Source organism: Triticum urartu, chromosome 3A (genome assembly GCF_056163025.1).
Source record: "Triticum urartu cultivar PI428250 chromosome 3A, HENAU_Tu73, whole genome shotgun sequence".
NCBI lineage: Eukaryota > Viridiplantae > Streptophyta > Magnoliopsida > Poales > Poaceae > Triticum > Triticum urartu.
This window is the reverse complement of record NC_141875.1, coordinates 551,288,676-551,310,420: the sequence shown is the minus strand read 5'-3', so window position 1 is coordinate 551,310,420 and position 21,745 is coordinate 551,288,676. Positions and strand designations below refer to the sequence as shown.

At 45.9% G+C, this 21,745-nt stretch overlaps 2 pseudogenes; both read right to left on the bottom strand.

Annotated features, from left to right (window-relative positions):
* Nucleotides 1–2,986: 2,986 nt before the first annotated feature.
* LOC147980485 (secreted RxLR effector protein 161 pseudogene) lies at nt 2,987–12,466 on the bottom strand (annotated as a pseudogene).
* A 1,426-nt stretch (nt 12,467–13,892) lies between these two features.
* LOC147980484 (uncharacterized) lies at nt 13,893–17,763 on the bottom strand (annotated as a pseudogene).
* Between the last annotated feature and the right edge of the window lie 3,982 nt (nt 17,764–21,745).

The following is a 21,745-nucleotide window of genomic DNA, read 5'->3' as shown; positions in this document are numbered from 1 at the left end:
TAATGGCAAGGTTCACTAATAAAGCTAGAGACACACAACCACACAGACGGAAGGTAAATAAGAGTATCTCAAGCCAACTAAAACCAACCAACAGCGAGAAACACGAGGCTTGAGATCTCAACACACCCACGAATGCACCACACACCCACGAACACACACACACACACCACTTCTCCCCCTTTGTCATCAATACAACAAAAAGGAGACAAATGGCGACACGAGACCCACTAGACAAGAGGAGGAGCACTCGAGGCATCATCATCATCAAAACGCCACCCGGCCATTGGGAAAGACCGAGCAGTGGCCTCACTGTCGACGTCCTCTGAACCTGGACCGACCTCCTCACCAGCAACAACCCTTGCTGCGTTCTGCTCATGCTGAACAAGCTTCTCCTTGTTGATTTCCTTGATCTGACGACACTGAATCGACTGACACATCTTGAACATGTTTCTCAAGGTCTTGAACAGCGACTTCTTCTCTCCCTTGACAAAGATGGCCTCAGAGCCAACAGACTTGGCCTTACCACGAGGGATCCGTGCAGTAGAGGACATGCCTGGAGTGTAAGTAGCACGATCCTCATGCCTAGGGTTGCGCCCCTTCTTGATGGGCACATAGGGAGTAGGAGCAGCTGGGGTCCAGTTGAAGTTGCGCTTGGGAACAGTAGTCTTGAAGCTGGCAATGGTAGTCTTGAAGCTGGCAATGTACTTTGCTGGACAGGCGGTCTCAATCAACGCCTGTATGAATGGAGCATAGATCAAAGACTTGTTCTCTTGTACACACTAACACAGCTCATAGTACATGAAATCCAGAACATCCACTTTCTTCTTCTGATGAAGATACACAAAGACATCAAGCATGGAGCTCTGAATGTTATGGGAATCCCCGGCCTTTGGAGTGAGGGTATACCACAGGATATGGCGCATGGTGTCATAGAGGGGAAAGAGGTCTTTGATTGACCCAGTGAAAAACGACTTCTCTTGTTTGTAAGCAAAGGCAATCTCATCCTTAGTGCGCTGCCCACTTTCCCGAACAATGCCAAACTCATCAGAAACAGTCTCTTCATCCATGAACGGGTAGGGAATGATCTCGGAGAACTTTGCCATAGGAGCTGAGTACTGATGCGTTCCAGACATCCATGTGAGGGTGCGAGCAGAATCATTGCAGAAGTACAGAGTGGCAAAGAACTGCATCACTAGATCTTCATTGTAGGGGTGGTTGAAGGTGACAAACGGAATCAGACCCAGTCGTCCAAGAGCGGAGAACACACCTGGATACAGATGATCATTGTCGCGCAAACTCTCAGTGTTGACTTGCTTGTGAGGAGCAAACTTCTTTGACTTGGTCATAAGAAGCTCATGATAGATCCTTTGTTGAAACCCATTCTTGAAACAGGGATCCACTCCCATACTCGTGGCCTTAACATACGGATGGCTCTGTCTCTCAGCCCAGATCTCTGGCTTGGTCCACTTGACAAGAGGCATATTCCGGAGGTCATGCCTGCCCGGAATGGCTTGCTCCGGACTAGACTCCTCTTCCTCTTCTTCATCTTCCTCACCACGATCGTCTTCTTCTTCTATCTCATCATCTTGTGAGTCATATTCTTCCTCAGAATCATCGGAAGCCTCAACAACGGGCCGCTTTGAGGCTGCACAGCGAGCCCGGCCCTGACCTGACCCAGACCCCTGACCCATGCCTTCATACGGCTAATGACGAGCGATGGTGAAGTCCTTTGATCCTCCTTTTGCATGCTTGCGACGAAGCTCAGACCTCTTGTCAGCGGAGTCTGAAGCACACACAAACACCCAACAACACAAAGCACGAGACACAAATGAGTACAAGTGCAAGATGAATGGCAAGGAGATAGACAAAAATCTAGGCAAAAGTTCCTGGATAGTCCGTGTGCACGGGGGTTTAGACCCCGTGGGCACGGGGGCCCGTGCGCACGGTACAGGACCGTGGGCACGAGGCCCCGTGCGCATGGGGGTCAAACACCCCGTGGACACGGGGGTCTCCCAGCGACAGCCACTACCAGAATGAACTCCGGGAGTGGGTGTAGCAGAGGGACCAAAGGATCTAAGCACTAGACTTTTATCTACAAGCTAGTTGAGGCCAAACGAATCTAGGGAGCAAAGAAACCCTAAAGCTAGAACAATAGATAGGAACTCAAGGAGATAGATCAAGGGGACAAGACCAACCGAAGGAGGACCCCATCTGGATGCAGATCCACGGAGGAGGAACCCGGACGAAGCCCGGAGGAGCTCCGGCAAGTGGAGGCGACGGCGGCGGCGCTGGAGGCTTCCTGGGGAGTGGAGGGGGCGAATGGGTGGAAAAGAACCCGAGCCCCCCCCCCCCACGCCCCACCTCCTTAGGGCCAGAAACCGTAGACCCCGTGCGCACGGGCTAAGTGAGCCCCGTGCGCACGGGGGTCCCGTGCGCATGGTACAGAGCCCGTGGGCACGGGGGCCCCGTGTGCACGGTACAGGCCCGTGCGCACGGGGTATTCAGGAACTTTGACATGAGTGGATTTTTAAATATAGGGCTGAGTGAATACTCTTACCCCTACTTCACAAAGCACTCAGTCTACATTTCTGGATACGCCGCGAGGATAGGCCTATCACTATGGAAAGGGTATATGTGGAGCACTTGTACCAAAAGAGAAGCGAGGAGAACCAACCAAAAAAAGAAAAGAAACAACACACCACACAAGCGAAACAAACACGGACACAACCCTCAAGCGAGGGCGGTGGACGAGGCCACCATGTTTGAGTTTACTTGGTATGGCACCGCGAAGATATGAACCTTGGGCCCAAGACCAATACTCATCTTTGAAGCACAAGCACCACCTAAAGTGGCTTATGTGAAATATTGTGTTTGTTTTATGCACTTCTAGGATAAGATAGCTTATGAGTTGATCTATCTCCCCCTAGACATGTGCCTACATCTAAGCAAGATAGTGCATGAGTATGTGTGTGTGTGAGCAAGAGTTTCATCCGAAGTTACTAATATCCATGATATTTAGCTCATGCCTTAACTCGCGGAATCTTGCTTCGTCAAGGGGCTTGGTGAAGATGTCTGCTAGTTGATTCTCGGTGTTGACATGGAGTAACTCAATGTTTCCCTGTTGGGGAACGTAGTAATTTCAAAATTTTCCTACGCACACGCAAGATCATGGTGATGCATAGCAACGAGGGGAGAGTATGATCTACGTACCCTTGTAGATCGCAACGGAAGCATTGACACAACGTAGAGTAAGTAGTCGTACGTCTTCTTCCCGATCCGACCAATCCAAGCACCGTTACTCCGGCACCTCCGAGTTCTTAGCACACGTACAGCTCGATGACGATCCCCGGGCTCCGATCCAGCAAAGCTTCGGGGAGGAGTTCCGTCAGCACGACGGCATGGTGACGATCTTGATGTTCTACCGACGCAGGGCTTCGCCTAAGCACTACAACGATATGATCGAGGTGGAATATGGTGGCGAGGGGCACCGCACACGGCTAAGGAACGATCTCAATGATCAACTTGTGTGTCTTGGGGTGCCCCCTGCCTCTGTATATAAAGGAGCCAAGGGGGAGGGCTGGCCGGCCAAGGAGGAGGGCGCAGGAGGAGTCCTACTCCTACTGGGAGTAGGACTCCCCCCCCCCAATCCTATTCCAACTAGGATTCCCAAGGGGGAAAGAGGGAGAGGGGTGGCCGGCCACCTCTCCTAGTACTAATAGGACTAGGGGAAGGGGAGAGGCGCGCAACCCTTATGGGCAGCCCTTTCACCTTTCCACTAAGGCCCACTAAGGTCCATATGATTCCCGGGGGGTTCCGGTAACCTCCCGGTACTCCGGTAAAATCCCGATTTCACCCGGAACACTTCCGATGTCCAAACATAGGCTTCCAATATATCAATCTTTATGTCTCGACCATTTTGAGACTCCTCGTCATGTCCGTGATCACATCCGCGACTCCGAACAACCTTCGATACATCAAAATGCATAAACTCATAATAACTGTCATCGTAACGTTAAGCGTGCGGACCCTACGGTTCAAGAACAATGTAGACATGACCGAGACACGTCTACGTGCGGACCCTACGGTTCAAGCGGGACCTGGATGCCCATATTGGCTCCTACATATTCTACGAAGATCTTTATCGGTCAGACCGCATAACAACATACGTTGTTCCCTTTGTCATCGGTATGTTACTTGCCCGAGATTCGATCGTCGGTAGCCAATACCTAGTTCAATCTCGTTACCGGCAAGTCTCTTTACTCGTTCCGTAATACATCATCTCACAACTACTATTTTAGTTGTAATGCTTGCAAGGATTATGTGATGTTCATTACCGAGAGGGCCCAGAGATACCTCTCCGACAATCGGAGTGACAAAACCTAATCTCGAAATACGTCAACCCAACATGTACCATCGGAGACACCTATAGTACTCCTTTATAATCACCCAGTTACGTTGTGACGTTTGGTAGTACCCAAAGTGTTCCTCCGGTAAATGGGAGTTGCATAATCTCATAGTTATAGGAACATGTATAAGTCATGAAGAAAGCAATAGCAACATACTAAACGATCGGGTGCTAAGATAATGGAATGGGTCATGTCAATCAGATCATTCAACTAATGATGTGACCTCGTTAATCAAATAACAACTCATTGTTCATGGTTAGGAAACATAACCATCTTTGATTAACGAGCTAGTCAAGTAGAGGCATACTAGTGACACTTTGTTTGTTTATGTATTCACACATGTATTATGTTTCCGGTTAATACAATTCTAGCATGAATAATAAACATTTATCATGATTATAAGGAAATAAATAATAACTTTATTATTGCCTCTAGGGCATATTTCCTTCAGTCTCCCACTTGCACTAGAGTCAATAATCTAGATTACACTGTAATGATTCTAACACCCATGGAGCCTTGGTGCTGATCATGTTTTGCTCGTGGAAGAGGCTTAGTCAACGGGTCTGCAACATTCAGATCCGTATGTATCTTGCAAATCTCTATGTCTCCCACCTGGACTAGATCCCGGATGGAGTTGAAGCGTCTCTTGATGTGCTTGGTCCTTTTGTGAAATCTGGATTCCTTTGCCAAGGCAATTGCACCAGTATTGTCACAAAAGATTTTCATTGGACCTGATGCACTAGGTATGACACCTAGATCGGATATGAACTCCTTCATCCAGACTCCTTCGTTCGCTGCTTCCGAAGCAGCTATGTACTCCGCTTCACATGTAGATCCCGCTACGACGCTTTGTTTAGAACTGCACCAACTGACAGCTCCACCGTTCAATGTAAACATGTATCCGGTTTGCGATTTAGAATCGTCCGGATCAGTGTCAAAGCTTGCATCAACGTAACCTTTTACGGTGAGCTCTTTGTCACCTCCATATACGAGAAACATATCCTTAGTCCTTTTCAGGTATTTCAGGATGTTCTTGACCGCTGTCCAGTGATCCACTCCTGGATTACTTTGGTACCTCCCTGCTAAACGTATAGCAAGGCACACATCAGGTCTGGTACACAGCATTGCATACATGATAGAGCCTATGGCTGAAGCATAGGGAACATCTTTCGTTTTATCTCTATCTTCTGCAGTGGTCGGGCATTGAGTCTGACTCAACTTCACACCTTGTAACACAGGCAAGAACCCTTTCTTTGCTTGATCCATTTTGAACTTCTTCAAAATCTTGTCAAGGTATGTGCTTTGTGAAAGTCCAATTAAGCGTCTTGATCTATCTCTATAGATCTTTATGCCTAATATGTAAGCAGCTTCATCGAGGTCTTTCATTAAAAACTCTTATTCAAGTATCCCTTTATGCTATCCAGAAATTCTATATCATTTCCAATCAATAATATGTCATCCACATATAATATCAGAAATGCTACAGAGCTCCCACTCACTTTCTTGTAAATACAGGCTTCTCCGAAAGTCTGTATAAACCCAAATGCTTTGATCACACTATCAAAGCGTTTATTCCAACTCCGAGAGGCTTGCACCAGTCCATAAATGGATCGCTGGAGCTTGCACACTTTGTTAGCTCCCTTTGGATCAACAAAACCTTCTGGTTGCATCATATACAACTCTTCTTCCAGAAATCCATTCAGGAATGCAGTTTTGACATCCATCTGCCAAATTTCATAATTATAAAATGCGGCAATTGCTAACATGATTCGGACAGACTTAAGCATCGCTACGTGTGAGAAGGTCTCATCGTAGTCAACCCCTTGAACTTGTCGAAAACCTTTTGCGACAAGTCGAGCTTTATAGACAGTAACATTACCATCAGCGTCAGTCTTCTTCTTGAAGATCCATTTATTCTCAATTGCTTGCCGATCATCGGGCAAGTCAACCAAAGTCCATACTTTGTTCTCATACATGGATCCCATCTCAGATTTCATGCTTCAAGCCACTTTGCGGAATCTAGGCTCACCATCGCTTCTTCATAGTTCGTAGGTTCATCATGATCTAGTAGCATGACTTCCAGAACTGGATTACCGTACCACTCTGGTGTGGATCTTACTCTGGTTGATCTACGAGGTTCAGTAGTATCTTGTTCTGAAGTTTCATGATCATTATCATTAACTTCCTCACTTATTGGTGTAGGTGTCGCAGAAACAGTTTTCTGTGATGTACTACTTTCCAACAAGGGAGCAGGTACAGTTACCTCGTCAAGTTCTACTTTCCTCCCACTCACTTCTTTCGAGAGAAACTCCTTCTCAAGAAAGTTTCCGAATTTAGCAACAAAAGTCTTGCCTTCAGATCTGTGATAGAAGGTGTATCCAATAGTTTCCTTTGGATATCCTGTGAAGACACATTTCTCCGATTTGGGTTCTAGCTTATCAGGTTGAAGCTTTTTCACATAAGCATCGCAGCCCCAAACTTTCAGAAACGACAACTTTGGTTTCTTGCCAAACCATAGTTCATAAGGCGTCGTCTCAACGGATTTTGATGGTGCCCTATTTAACGTGAATGCGGCCGTCTCTAGAGCGTATCCCCAAAACGATAGCGGTAATTCAATAAGAGACATCATAGATCGTACCATATCTAGTAAAGTACGATTACGACGTTCGGACACACCATTACGCTGTGGTGTTCTGGGTGGCGTGAGTTGCGAAACTATTCCACAATTTTTCAAATGTACACCAAACTCGTAACTCAAATATTCTCCTCCACGATCAGATCGTAGAAACTTTATTTTCTTCTTACGATGATTTTCCACTTCACTCTGAAATTCTTTGAACTTTTCAAATGTTTCAGACTTATGTTCCATTAAGTAGATATAACCATATCTGCTTAAATCATCCGTGAAGGTGAGAAAATAACGATATTCGCCACGAGCCTCAATATTCATCGGACCGCATACATCTGTATGTATGATTTCCAACAAATCTATTGCTCTCTCCATAGTACCGGAGAACGGTGTTTTAGTCATCTTGCCCATGAGGCACGGTTCGCAAGTACCAAGCGATTCATAATCAAGTGGTTCCAAAAGTCCATTAGTATGGAGTTTCTTCATGCGCTTTACACCGATATGACCTAAACGGCAGTGCCACAAATAAGTTGCACCATCATTATCAACTCTGCATCTTTTGGCTTCAACATTATGAATATGTGTATCACTACTCTCGAGATTCAATAAGAATAGACCACTCTTCAAGGGTGCGTGACCATAAAAGATATTACTCATATAAATAGAACAACCATTATTCTCTGATTTAAATGAATAACCGTCTCGCATCAAACAAGATCCAGATATAATGTTCATGCTTAACGCTGGCACCAAATAACAATTATTTAGGTCTAATACTAATCCCGAAGGTAGATGTAGAGGTAGCGTGCCGACAGCGATCACATCGACTTTGGAACCGTTTCCCACGCGCATCGTCACCTCGTCCTTAGCCAATCTTCGCTTAATCCGTAGCCCCTGTTTCGAGTTGCAAATATTAGCAACAGAACCAGTATCAAATACCCAGGTGCTACTGCGAGCATTAGTAAGGTACACATCAATAACATGTATATCATGTATACCTTTGTTCACCTTTCCATCCTTCTTATCCGCCAAATACTTTGGGCAGTTCCGCTTCCAGTGACCAGTCTGCTTGCAATAGAAGCACTCAGTTTCAGGCTTAGGTCCAGACTTGGGTTTCTTCTCTTGAGCAGCAACTTGCTTGCCGTTCTTCTTGAAGTTCCCCTTCTTCTTCCCTTTGCCCTTTTTCTTGAAACTAGTGGTTTTGTTAACCATCAACACTTGATGCTCCTTTTTGATTTCTACCTCCGCAGCTTTCAGCATTGCGAAGAGCTCGGGAATAGTCTTGTTCATCCCTTGCATATTATAGTTCGTCACGAAGCTCTTGTAGCTTGGTGGCAGTGATTGGAGAATTCTGTCAATGACGCAATCATCTGGAAGATTAACTCCCAATTGAATCAAGTGATTATTATACCCAGACATTTTGAGTATATGCTCACTGACAGAACTGTTCTCTTCCATCTTGCAGCTATAGAACTTATTGGAGACTTCATTTCTCTCAATCCGGGCATTTGCTTGAAATATTAACTTCAACTCCTGAAACATCTCATATGCTCCATGACGTTCAAAACGTCGTTGAAGTCCCGATTCTAAGCCGTAAAGCATGGCACACTGAACTATCGAGTAGTCATCAGCTTTGCTCTGCCAGACGTTCATAACATCTGGTGTTGCTCCAGCAGCAGGCCTGGCACCCAGCGGTGCTTCCAGGACATAATTCTTCTGTGCAGCAATGAGGATAATCCTCAAGTTACGGACCCAGTCCGTGTAATTGCTACCATCATCTTTCAACTTTGCTTTCTCAAGGAACGCATTAAAATTCAACGGAACAACAGCACGAGCCATTTATCTACAATCAACATAAACAAGCAAGATACTATCAGGTACTAAGTTCATGATAAATTTAAGTTCAATTAATCATATTACTTAATAACTCCCACTTAGATAGACATCCCTCTAATCCTCTAAGTGATCACGTGATCCAAATCAACTAAACCATGTCCGATCATCACGTGAGATGGAATAGTTTCATCGGTGAACATCATTATGTTGATCATATCTACTATATGATTCACGCTCGACCTTTCGGTCTCCGTGTTCCGAGGCCATATCTGTATATGCTTGGCTCGTCAAGTATAACCTGAGTATTCCGCGTGTGCAACTGTTTTGCACCCGTTGTATTTGAACGTAGAGCCTATCACACCCGATCATCACGTGGTGTCTCAACACGAAGAACTTTCGCAATGGTGCATACTCAGGGAGAACACTTCTTGATAATTTAGTGAGAGATCATCTTATAATGCTACCGTCAATCAAAGCAAGATAAGATGCATAAAAGATAAACATCACATGCAATCAATATAAGTGATATGATATGGCCACCATCATCTTGTGCTTGTGATCTCCATCTCCGAAGCACCGTCGTGATCACCATCGTCACCGGTGCGACACCTTGATCTCCATCGAAGCATCGTTGTCGTTTCGCCAATCTTATGCTTCCACGACTATCGCTACCGCTTAGTGATAAAGTAAAGCATTACATCGCGATTGCATTGCATACAATAAAGCGACAACCATATGGCTCCTGCCAGTTGCCGATAACTTGGTTACAAAACATGGTCATCTCATACAATAAAATTTAGCATCATGTCTTGACCATATCACATCACAACATGCCCTGCAAAAACAAGTTAGACGTCCTCTACTTTGTTGTTGCAAGTTTTACGTGGCTGCTACGGGCTTAAGCAAGAACCAATCTCACCTACGCATCAAAACCACAACGATAGTTTGTCAAATAGACTCCGTTTTAACCTTCGCAAGGACCGGGCGTAGCCACACTTGGTTCAACTAAAGTTGGAGAGACAGTCGCCCGCAAGCCATCTATGTGCAAAGCACGTCGAGGGAACCGGTATCGCGTAAGCATACGCGTAAGGTTGGTCCGGGTCGTCTCGTCCAACAATACCGCCGAACCAAAGTATGACATGCTGGTAGGCAGTATGACTTGTATCGTCCACAACTCACTTGTGTTCTACTCGTGCAAATAACATCAAACCATAAAACCTAGGCTCTGATACCACTGTTGGGGAACGTAGTAATTTCAAAATTTTCCTACGCACACGCAAGATCATGGTGATGCATAGCAACGAGGGGAGAGTATGATCTACGTACCCTTGTAGATCGCAACGGAAGCGTTGACACAACGTAGAGGAACTAGTCGTACGTCTTCTTCCCGATCCAACCAATCCAAGCACCGTTACTCTGACACCTCCGAGTTCTTAGCACACGTACAGCTCGATGATGATCCCCGGGCTCCGATCTAGCAAAGCTTCGGGGAGGAGTTCCGTCAGCACGACGGCGTGGTGACGATCTTGATGTTCTACCGACGCAGGGCTTCGCCTAAGCACTACAACGATATGATCGAGGTGGAATATGGTGGCGAGGGGCACCGCACATGGCTAAGGAACGATCTCAATGATCAACTTGTGTGTCTTGGGGTGCCCCCTGCCTCTGTATATAAAGGAGCCAAGGGGGAGGGCTGGCTGGCCAAGGAGGAGGGCGCAGGAGGAGTCCTCCTACTGGGAGTAGGACTCCCCCCCCCTAATCCTATTCCAACTAGGATTCCCAAGGGGGAAAGAGGGAGAGGGGTGGCCGGCCACCTCTCCTAGTCCTAATAGGACTAGGGGAAGGGGGGAGGCACGCAGCCCTTATGGGCAGCCCTTTCACCTTTCCACTAAGGCCCACTAAGGCCCATATGATTCCCGGGGGGTTCCGGTAACCTCCCGGTACTCCGGTAAAATCCCGATTTCACCCGGAACACTTCCGATGTCCAAACATAGGCTTCCAATATATCAATCTTTATGTCTCGACCATTTCGAGACTCCTCGTCATGTCCGTGATCACATCCGCGACTCCGAACAACCTTCGGTACATCAAAATGCATAAACTCATAATAACTGTCATCGTAACGTTAAGCGTGCGGACCCTACGGTTCGAGAACAATGTAGACATGACCGAGACACGTCTCCGGTCAATAACCAATAGCGGGACCTGGATGCCCATATTGGCTCCTACATATTCTACGAAGATCTTTATCGGTCAGACCGCATAACAACATACGTTGTTCCCTTTGTCATCGGTATGTTACTTGCCCGAGATTCGATCATCGGTATCCAATACCTAGTTCAATCTCGTTACCGGCAAGTCTCTTTACTCGTTACGTAATACATCATCTCACAACTACTATTTTAGTTGTAATGCTTGCAAGGCTTATGTGATGTGCATTACCGAGAGGGCCCAGAGATACCTCTCCGACAATCGGAGTGACAAAACCTAATCTCGAAATACGTCAACCCAACATGTACCATCAGAGACACCTGTAGTACTCCTTTATAATCACCCAGTTACGTTGTGACGTTTGGTAGTACCCAAAGTGTTCCTCCGGTAAACGGGAGTTGCATAATCTCATAGTTATAGGAACATGTATAAGTCATGAAGAAAGCAATAGCAACATACTAAACGATCGGGTGCTAAGATAATGGAATGGGTCATGTCAATCAGATCATTCAACTAATGATGTGACCTCGTTAATCAAATAACAACTCATTGTTCATGGTTAGGAAACATAACCATCTTTGATTAACGAGCTAGTCAAGTAGAGGCATACTAGTGACACTTTGTTTGTCTATGTATTCACACATGTATTATGTTTCCGGTTAATACAATTCTAGCATGAATAATAAACATTTATCATGATTATAAGGAAATAAATAATAACTTTATTATTGCCTCTAGGGCATATTTCCTTCATTCCCTTGGCCACATGATCTCTAATGAAATGATGACGAATCTCAATATGCTTGGTCTTGCTATGTTGAACCGGATTCTCGGTGATCTTGATGGCACTTTCATTGTCACACCAAAGAGGCACTTTGTCACATTTGACACCGTAATCCATCAAAGTTTGCCTCATCCATAACAATTGGGCACAACAACTTCCGGAAGCAATATACTCGACTTCGGTTGTGGAGAGAGATATACAATTTTGCTTCTTTGAAGACCAACTTACCAACGATCTCCCTAGGAATTGACATGAACCGGATGTGGACTTGCGATCAACCTTGTCTCCGGCCCAATCCGAATCCGAGTAACCCATTAACTCAAATGATGATCTCTTGGGATACCAAAGGCCCAAGTTTGGGGTATGAACCAAATACCGAAGGATCCTTTTCACTGCCGAATAGTGGCTCTCCTTAGGAGCGGATTGAAATCTTGCACACATACACACACTCAACATAATATCTGGCCTAGATGCACAAAGGTAAAGCGAGGAACCGATCATAGAGCGATATACCTTTTGATCCACTTCTTTACCATTTGGATCAAGATGAAGTTGACCATTTGTGGCCATGGGTGTCTTCATTGGCTTGACATCTTGCATTTTGAATCTCTTGAGCATGTCTTGGATATAACGAGATTGATTGATGAAGGTTCCGCCTCTCAATTGCTTCACTTGAAAACCGAGAAAGAACTTCAACTCTCCCATCACGCTCATCGCAAATTCCTTAGTCATAAGATTCTCAAACTCAACGTTAATAGCATGGTTAGTTGACCCAAAGATAATATCATCAACATATTTTGGCAGACAAACAACTCTCCTTTTACCCTCTTCGTAAAGAGAGTGGAATCTATTACCCCAATCTGGAACCCCTTCTCGCTTAGGAACGCCGTAAGGTGATCATACCAAGCACGAGGTGCTTGTTAGAGTCCATAGAGTGCCTTATGGAGTTCATAAACGTGAGAGGGATAATCGGGGTCTTCAAAACCAGGAGGTTGCTTGACATACACCAACTCCTTAAGAGGACCATTAAGAAATGCGATCTTAACATCCATTTGATATAATTTGAAATCATGATGAGAGGCATAAGCAAGCAAGATGCTAATGGATTCGAGACGGGCAACGAGGGCAAAAGTTTCACCAAAGTCCAAACCTTAAACTTGGGTGAAACCTTGTGCCACTAACCTTGCCTTGTTCCTTATTACTTGTCCATATTCATCTTGTTTGTTCTTGAAAATCCACTTTGTTCCAATGACATTATGAAATTCCTTGGGTCTTTCTACAAGGGTCCACACTTTGTTGCGTGTGAAGTTGTTGAGTTCTTCATGCATGGCATCTATCCAATCCGGATCATCAAGTGCATCTTCCACCTTAAGGGGTTCAAGACAAGAGACAAATGAGTGATGTTCACAAAAGTTTGCCAAACGTCTACGAGTAGTTACCCCATTTTTTATGCTTCCGTAGATGTTCTCGGTGAGGTGTTTAAGATGTTTCAGCTTGGCGGCCACTTTTTGCTCTTTGCGGTCAAGCTCTTCTTCACTGGGTTTTGGACTTGATGAAGAAGCTTGCCCTTGAGATTGCTTTAGCCTTGGAGACACTCTTCTCTTTGCAACCACAGGTTCTTGCTCAGTAGGAAGTGATGACGATGAAGACACTTGTGGTTGGGGTTGATCTTGATCTTGATCATGACTTTGAGCTTGATCTTGAGCCTCGGCGATTGAATATTCATTATACGGAAGAGTTTGGTCTTGATCTTGCTCGGGAATATGAGGGTCTTGATCTTGTTCTTGGATAGGTTCATTATTTCCCGAAGCATCTTGTACAAGTGGTGTCGGTGATGACTTCCCTTGTGGAAAATCCTCAAGAGGGGCTCTTACTCCTTCTTCTTCTACTTGGACATGGGGTGTTTCTTTTGGAAGAATGTGGCCTATCCCCATTGTCCTTATAGCTTGTGAAGGAGCATCATCACCTACAACACTAGGAACGATTTGCTCCATACGGGAGCCGTTATCTTCATCAAACTCCATATTTACCGTTTCCTCAATGCATTCGGTGGATTTATTGAGAACTCGGTAAGCATGAGGGTTTGATGCATATCCAACAAATATGCCCTCATAAGTTCTAGACTCAAATTTAGCTAACCAGGATTTTTTGTTTAAAATGAAACACTTACAACTGAATACCCGAAAGTATTTGACGTTGGGCTTTCTCCCGATTAGGAGCTCATAAGGGGTCTTGTTCTTGAGCTTGCGAAGATAAAGCCGGTTTGAAGCATGGCACGCGGTGTTGATGGCTTCTGCCCAAAGCTTGTATGGTGATTTGTACTCATCAAGCATGGTCCTCGTCATCTCAATAAGAGTCCGATTCTTCCTCTCCGCAACACCATTTTGTTGGGGAGTATATGGTGCGGCATATTGGTGCTTTATCCCCTCTTCACTCAAGAATTCATCCATTGTATAGTTTTTGAACTTGGTGCCATTGTCACTTCGGATTGCCTTGATCTCATAGTTATGTTGACGTTGAGCTTCTTTGGCAAAGTTGATGAAGGTTTCTTGAGTTTCATCTTTAGTCTTGAGAAAGAACACCCAATAATATCTTGTGAAGTCATCAACAATGACAAGGCAATATCTCCTTCCTCCCAAACTATCATATGTTGGAGGCCCAAATAGATCCAAATGGATGAGCTCGAGGGGCCTCAAGGTGGTGATGATAGTCTTTACTTTATGAGCTTTTTCATGAAGCTTTCCGGCAATGCAAGCACTACAAGGACGATCTTTGGCAAAAGACACATTGGCTAGTCCAAGAATGTGCTCCCCCTTTAAGAGAGCTTGTAAACTTCTCATGCCCACGTGGGCTAGCCTACGGTGCCATAGCCACCCCACGTCGGCCTTGTCCATTAGGCATGTTGCAAGATGAGTTTTCTCTTTCGAGAAATCAACCACAGAAAGGTTGTCTTCAACATGCCCAACGAAGACCACTTTGAGATTGCTTCTCTTAAAGACGGTCACATGGAATTCACCAAAATGTGAATCATAACCGGCATGAGCCAATTGAATAGTAGAAAGTAAGTTGTAGTGAAGGGATTGGACAAGCATGGCATTTGAAAGAGATGAATCATTAGAGATTACCACCTTGCCCAAACCCAATACCTTGCCCTTGCTATTGTCACCGAAGGAGATGTTCGAAGAGGCCTTGAGTGAATCAACGAACTCCACAAGCATCTCCCTTTCTCCGGTCATATGATTGGTGCATCCACTATCGATCACCCATTGAGTTCCACCGGAGACATAGTCCTACAATAATCAAGCTTTGGTTATAGGTACCCATTTTGCCATGGGTCCTGGTGAGTTAGCAACGAGGGTCTTGGGAACCCAAATAGTCCAAGCATAATCATCATAGTTAGTTCCAACAAATTTTGCAAAGGTATAGCCATCATCTCCTCTAATGAGAACATATGATGGATTGTTCTTGCCGGCAAAATTCTTGGGAATGGCCTTGTCCCTAATGACCTTTCGATTCCCAACATCCTTCATTTCCTTCTCCTTGTGCCCTTCTTGCACAAACACTACCTTTTGGGGAGGGGAAGGAGTCGGACCGATCTTCTTGTTGTTGTTCTTCTTCTTTTTCTTACCACTCTTAGATGCGGGATTAAACCCAACTCCCTCCTTGGCAACACACTCCTTTTGGTTGCTCAAGAGATCATTTAGGTTTTTCTCCCCTTGGATGCATGATACAAGCCCTTTCTCAATTTGAGCTTTCAACTTCTTATTTTCCTCTTGAAGGGAGGTGCAATCATGAGCAAAGTTAGCCGTACAAGCATCATCATTTAAATCTATATGAGGTACGGAAGTGAGAGCCTTAATGGTTGTAGCTTTTAGTTGAGCATAAGACTCGGTGAGGGCAATGAGGTCACCTTTGACAACCTTGGAACTAATCACAAGGAACTCATGCTCCTCAACAAGTCTTGTATGGTCAACTAGAAGCTTTTCAACTCTAACGTTAAGAGCATCTTTATTCTTAAGAGCAAGTTGCAAAGCATCATTGGTTTTAACAAAGTCAATTTGATGAGCAGATAAGGCTTCCTCAAGTGATGCTCTCATGGCACTCTCTTCATTAAGTTCGTGCTCGATGAGATCAACTCTCTCTTTTTCCTCTATAAGGAGGTTCTCAACGTTCTCAATAAAGTCATCGCGTTCGGCAAGTGACTTAAGGAGATCGCCAAAACGAGCACGAGCTTCACCATGAAGAGTTTTCATGAAAGCCATTAAGGATTCCTCATCATTATCCACACCCTCCTCACACTCATCCTCCACTATCTCACATGAGACATTGGGATTGTAGGCGTAGGGTTTCTTGGGTTTGGACTTTGTTTTTACCTCTTTGGCCATGAGGCACCGATGAGTGAATGGCTTGTCCTTGTTTGGAGAGTCGAAGAGGCCGGTGGTGGAGGAGGAGGTAGTGGCATGCATGGCAAAGGCGGCCGTGCCCACTTGATCATCATCACCGTCATCTTCATCTCCAGACATGTATTCTTCATGAACAAGAGCCTTGTCATCCTTCCTCTTTGCAAACTTGGTGAACTTCTTCTTAAGCACAAGCTTCTCGGACTTGTCTTCACGTCTCTCGTATGGACAATCATGAACAAAGTGTCTTGGGCTATCACAATTGTAGCATTTCCTTCGTCTAAACGATCTTCCTTGAAGATTTCTTCCTTTGTTTGCCATGGTCCCGGAGTACTTCTTGACTAAGAGAGCCAAGTCTTCTGCAAAATCATTTGCTGGGCACGAGGTATCATTATCCTCCTCACATATCTCTTCACTCACTTCTTCCTCCCTTGAGGATTGGCTCATCACTTTCTTGACCTTCAAGGCAAGATTGGAGTTCTTGGTTGCTTGAGCTATTGCAAATGTTTTCTTGGACTTGGTTTCCAAAAGAACATGGATAGAGAAGGTGGAAACAACTTGAGCCGAAGTCAACTTGTGATAGTCCGGACGTTGATGAACCATCATGACCATGGTATGTTCCGTGAGAACCATAGCATCTATGAACTTGTCCTTGATGAAATCATCATTTGCCCAAGTACACCCAAAGGTTCTCAAGTTGAGCACAAGGGACTTCAACCTTCGGTAAACCTCTTCTGCGGACTCACCCTCATTCCTCACAAAGAGATTGACTTCTTGTTTGAGAAAGGCCAACTGAGATCTTCGAATTGCTTCATCTCCTTCAAGAGCCTCCTCGAGGCAACCCCAAATTTCCTTTGCGGTTTTGTGAAGAGCAATGGAATCACTATAGTCTTCAGTCACAGCGTTGCGAAGCATGTTGTGCGCGGTAGCATTGAGTTGATCGTCAACTGCTTCCCTTGGAGTGAGATTCATTGGGTCCTTGGGGTTGAATCCATTGACCACAATCCACCACAATTGGGTTGAAGCACTGCGCATGTGAGACTCCATATCTAGCTTCCACTTAGCAAATGCATTAGCTTTCAAAGGGGGCGGAGGCCCAACAAGATTAATGCGGGGATGTTGCAAGGGTTGAGGAGAGTAAAAGGGTTCCACAGCATTGTACTGGGGAACTTGAGTACGAGCCAGAGAAGCAAGAGGTTCCCTCGAGTCATCCGCATCATGAACCTCATTTGGATTAAACGAGTTTGATGCGGACGTTGATGGCTTTAAGCGAGCATCAATTTCCTCCTTGACTGAGGCCCGAACCTCTTTCAACATAGAGACTTTGAGGTCCGCAAACATTGAAAGAAGATCGGCCGTGGTCAAGGGGACATTAGGGTTAGTAGGAGCGGCGGGAGCAATGACAGGAGCACCAAGTGTCTCGGTCGCGGCGAGGGGTTGGTTTTGACCATCCCCCGCAACGGGTAGGCCACCTCCCTCATTCCCTAGATCGACCATATCCTCTAAGGTTGTAAAATCTTATATTAGAGCACGAGGCTCCGATACCAATTGAAAGGATCGATACAGTCGACTAGAGGGGGGGTGAATAGGAGACTACAAATTTTAATCTTTCTTGTAGATTTTAAGGTTTAGTGGATAAAAGAGTTCACTAGATATGCAACTAGGTGAATGCAACCTATATGACAAGCAAGCTCCAAGATAGATGTAACGCCCTCGATGCGGCTATATCTCCCACGTGTCGAAGCACGACTTAGAGGCATAACCGCATTGAAAGCAATGTCGCAAGTGAGGTAATCTTCACACAACCCATGTAATACATAAGGGAAAGAGATACACAATTGGCTTACAATCACCACTTCACACAATTACATGAATAAAGCATTACATCAACCAGATACACACAAGGTCCGACTACGGAACCCAAAATAAAAGAAGACTACCCCAAATGCTACACAGAACCCCGATCGACCCCAACTGGGCTCCACTACTAAACAACTAGAACGAAACAACACAAAGGACAAGATCTTCATCGAGCTCCTCCTTGAGCTTGGTTGCGTCACCTGCTCGGTAACATCGGCACCTACAAACTGGTCTTGGAAGTATCTGTGAGTCACGGGGACTCAACAATCTCACACCCTCGCGATCAAGACTATTTAAGCTTATAGGAAGGGTACAAGGTATGAGGTGGAGCTGCAACAAGCGACTAGCATATTTGGTGGCTAACATATGCAAATGAGAGCGAGAAGAGAAGGCAAAAGCACGGTCAAGAAACTATGATCAAGAAGTGATCCTAGAACAACCTACATCAAGCATAACTCCAACACCGTGTTCACTTCCCGGACTCTGCCGAGAAGAGACCATCACGGTTACACACGCGGTTGATGCATTTTAATTAAGTTAAGTTTCAGGTTTTCTACAACCGGACATTAACAAATTCCCATCTGCCCATAACCGTGGGCACGGTTTTCGAAAGTTCAAATCCCTGCAGGGATGTCCCAACTTAGCCCATCACAAGCTCTCACGGTCAACGAAGGATATTCCTTCTCCCAAGACAATCCGATCAGACTCGGCATCCCGGTTACAAGACATTTCGACAATGGTAAAACAAGACCAGCAAAGCCGCCCGAATGTGCTGACAAATCCCGATAGGAGCTGCACATATCTCATTCTTAGGGCACACTCAGATGAGACATCCTACGAGTAAAACCAACCCTCAAGTTGCCCCGAGGTGGCCCCGCAGTCTACTCAGTTCGGACCAACACTTAGAGGAGCACTGGCCCCGGGGGGGTTTAAATAAAGATGACCCTTGGGCAGGCCTACCCAAGGGAAAGAAAAGGCTAGGTGGCAAATGGTAAAACCAATGTTGGGCCTTGCTGGAGGAGTTTTATTCAAGGAGAACTGTCAAGGGGTTCCCATTATAACCCAACTGTGTAAGGAACACAAAATCCGGGAACATAACATCGATATGACGAAAACTAGGGCGGCAAGAGTGGAACAAAACACCAGGCATAAGGCCGAGCCTTCCACCCTTTACCAAGTATATAGATGCATTAATATAAATAAGATATATTGTGATATCCCAACAAAATATCCATGTTCCAACATGGAACAAACTCCAATCTTCACCTGCAACTAACAACGCTATAAGAGGGGCTGAGCAAAGCGGTAACATAGCCAAACAACGGTTTGCTAGGACAAGGTGGGTTAGAGGCTTGACATGGCAATTTGGGAGGCATGATAAGCAAGTGGTAGGTATCGTAGCATAGGCATAGCAAAAGAGCGAGCATCTAGCAAGCAAAGATAGAAGTGATTTCGAGGGTATGGTCATCTTGCCTGAGATCCCACAAGGAAGAAGAACGAGTCCATGAAGAAGACACATGGGCGAAGTCGAACGGATCCTCACAAACGCGACGTTATCGGAACCAACCGAAGAAGCAACACCGGAAAGAAGCAAACAATCATGGTAATCAACCATCACATAATCATGGCATGATGCACAATCAAGTATGATGCATGTCTGGTTTAATGAAGCATGGCATGGCGAAACAACCCTACAAATTAAGTGGAGCTCAATATGCAACTCCATTGCATATTGACGAAACACCACGTGACTTATTTAGTTCGATCTTGTTTATGTACCCAACAATATTAAATGTTGTTAAACATGTCAAGAGGGTGAAGCAAATGAAAACTACCTATCTAGGCAAGTTTAAATGAGGCCGGAACAACAAGCAACAAGTCCGGAAAAATCCTCATGTGCATATTTTGGTTATGGTACTGTTCTGCCCTAAACACAATTTTAGAGTTGTTAAACATTCAAAGTAAAGCCACCATGTTAAACTAGGCAAAATTCTACCCCATTTACATATAAAGTTTGTTAGGTTTGGAGCTACGGTTATTTAGTTATGAATTAAAGCATTTTAACATGGCATAGGAGCAAATTTAAACAAACAGCATTTTAAACATTTTAAACATGGATGAAAATGACATATTATAAAACTAGACAAAATTCTAAGCAAGTTTCATATATAAATTGTTTCAATCTGATGCACGGTTATTAAGTTATTATATGCATGAAGTTTAGGGACCTATTTGCAAAACAGCGTTCTCTGAAAAAAAAAGGAAAAACGTTCAGGAAAAAAACATGCGTTGGGCCGAATCTTGCTGGCCCAACAATGGAAAAAAGGGGCTCAGGGTGGCCTCACCATGGGCTTTGCCCATGAGTTGGAGGGGAGGCCTCTGGGCCTGATGCATGCGGCGGTTGTGGCCTGGTGCTGAATTGGCTCGCTCAACGCGAGCGACAGGGGCATGCGGGGTGAAGCAGAGACTGGGCGCTGGCCCAGGTGATCGAAGCAGAGTGCGGGGTCAACGGCGAGGCATCCAGCGGAGCTCCGGCGATGGAGGAAGGCGGAGCTCGTCGGGGATGGAGGGATCCGGGCGCGGGGTCCCCGGATCTGGCGACGGGCGAGGTGCTGGGCCTCACATGGCCGGCGTCAGGAGGTGGACGGGACAGTGCCATGGTGGAGGTTGGGTACCTGTGGGAGAGAGAGAGGGTGAGGGAGAGGGAGTCACGCAGGGAAGGAAAGAGGAGAGGCAGGGGCCTGGTAGGGGTAGTTTTCGGCGACGCCACGCACGGGGAGACGCCCCTTCTACTGTGCCTGGCCCTGGAATGGCTGGGCAGGGACTTGGCGAGGCGAGGAGGTCGCGGGGAAAGCCAGGAACGGCGGGAATGGAGCGCGGGGAGGCACGCGAGGTCGAGGTGCTGCGGATAAGGACCAGCATCGGGGATGACTAGCGGGAGCTCCAGCGTCGAAGGCGGGGAGGAGGTTGCATGTGCTGCGGGTGGTGGATGGAGAGGAGTGGCTGGATCGGGTGGATCGAGGGGAGGAGATGGTTGGCCCTTGCTGAAAACGAGGGAGATGGTCGACTTGGCTGGATCGGGAGGGATCCCAAGGAAAACAAAGTGGCGGCGGCGCGAGGGAAGGGAGGATGGGACAGGCTAGGACTAGGGTTTGGTCTGATATTTATATCAAAAGAGTTTAGGTTAGGGGCTAACTCGTCCCTCCGATCAAAATCGGATGGTCAGGAAAAATAGGCTAGGGAGGCCAAATAAGAAAACGGTGATATTTTGTAGATGTTTGGGGATGATCCGGACCCAACGGCGACGACTCCCCGGGTCGGGTTCGGGACAACTTCCGGACGCGCGCGAGAGGAGGGCCGCGGGCTGACGAGAGAGGTTAGGTTGGACCTGGCGGTAGGTAGTAGGATGTGTAGACGGTCTCGAGCTGAGAGAAGAGAAGAGAGGGAGGCCCGGCGACTGAGACCGAAAACGTCCGACGTTTGACCGACTATATTCGCTATAGTTATTCGTTGGGGCAGCAAACGGACTCCGAATGCGATGAAACTTGGCAGGCGGTCTATCTACACTATAATAAGACCACACACCAACTTTCAACCCAAACCGAGAACATTTTCTGGC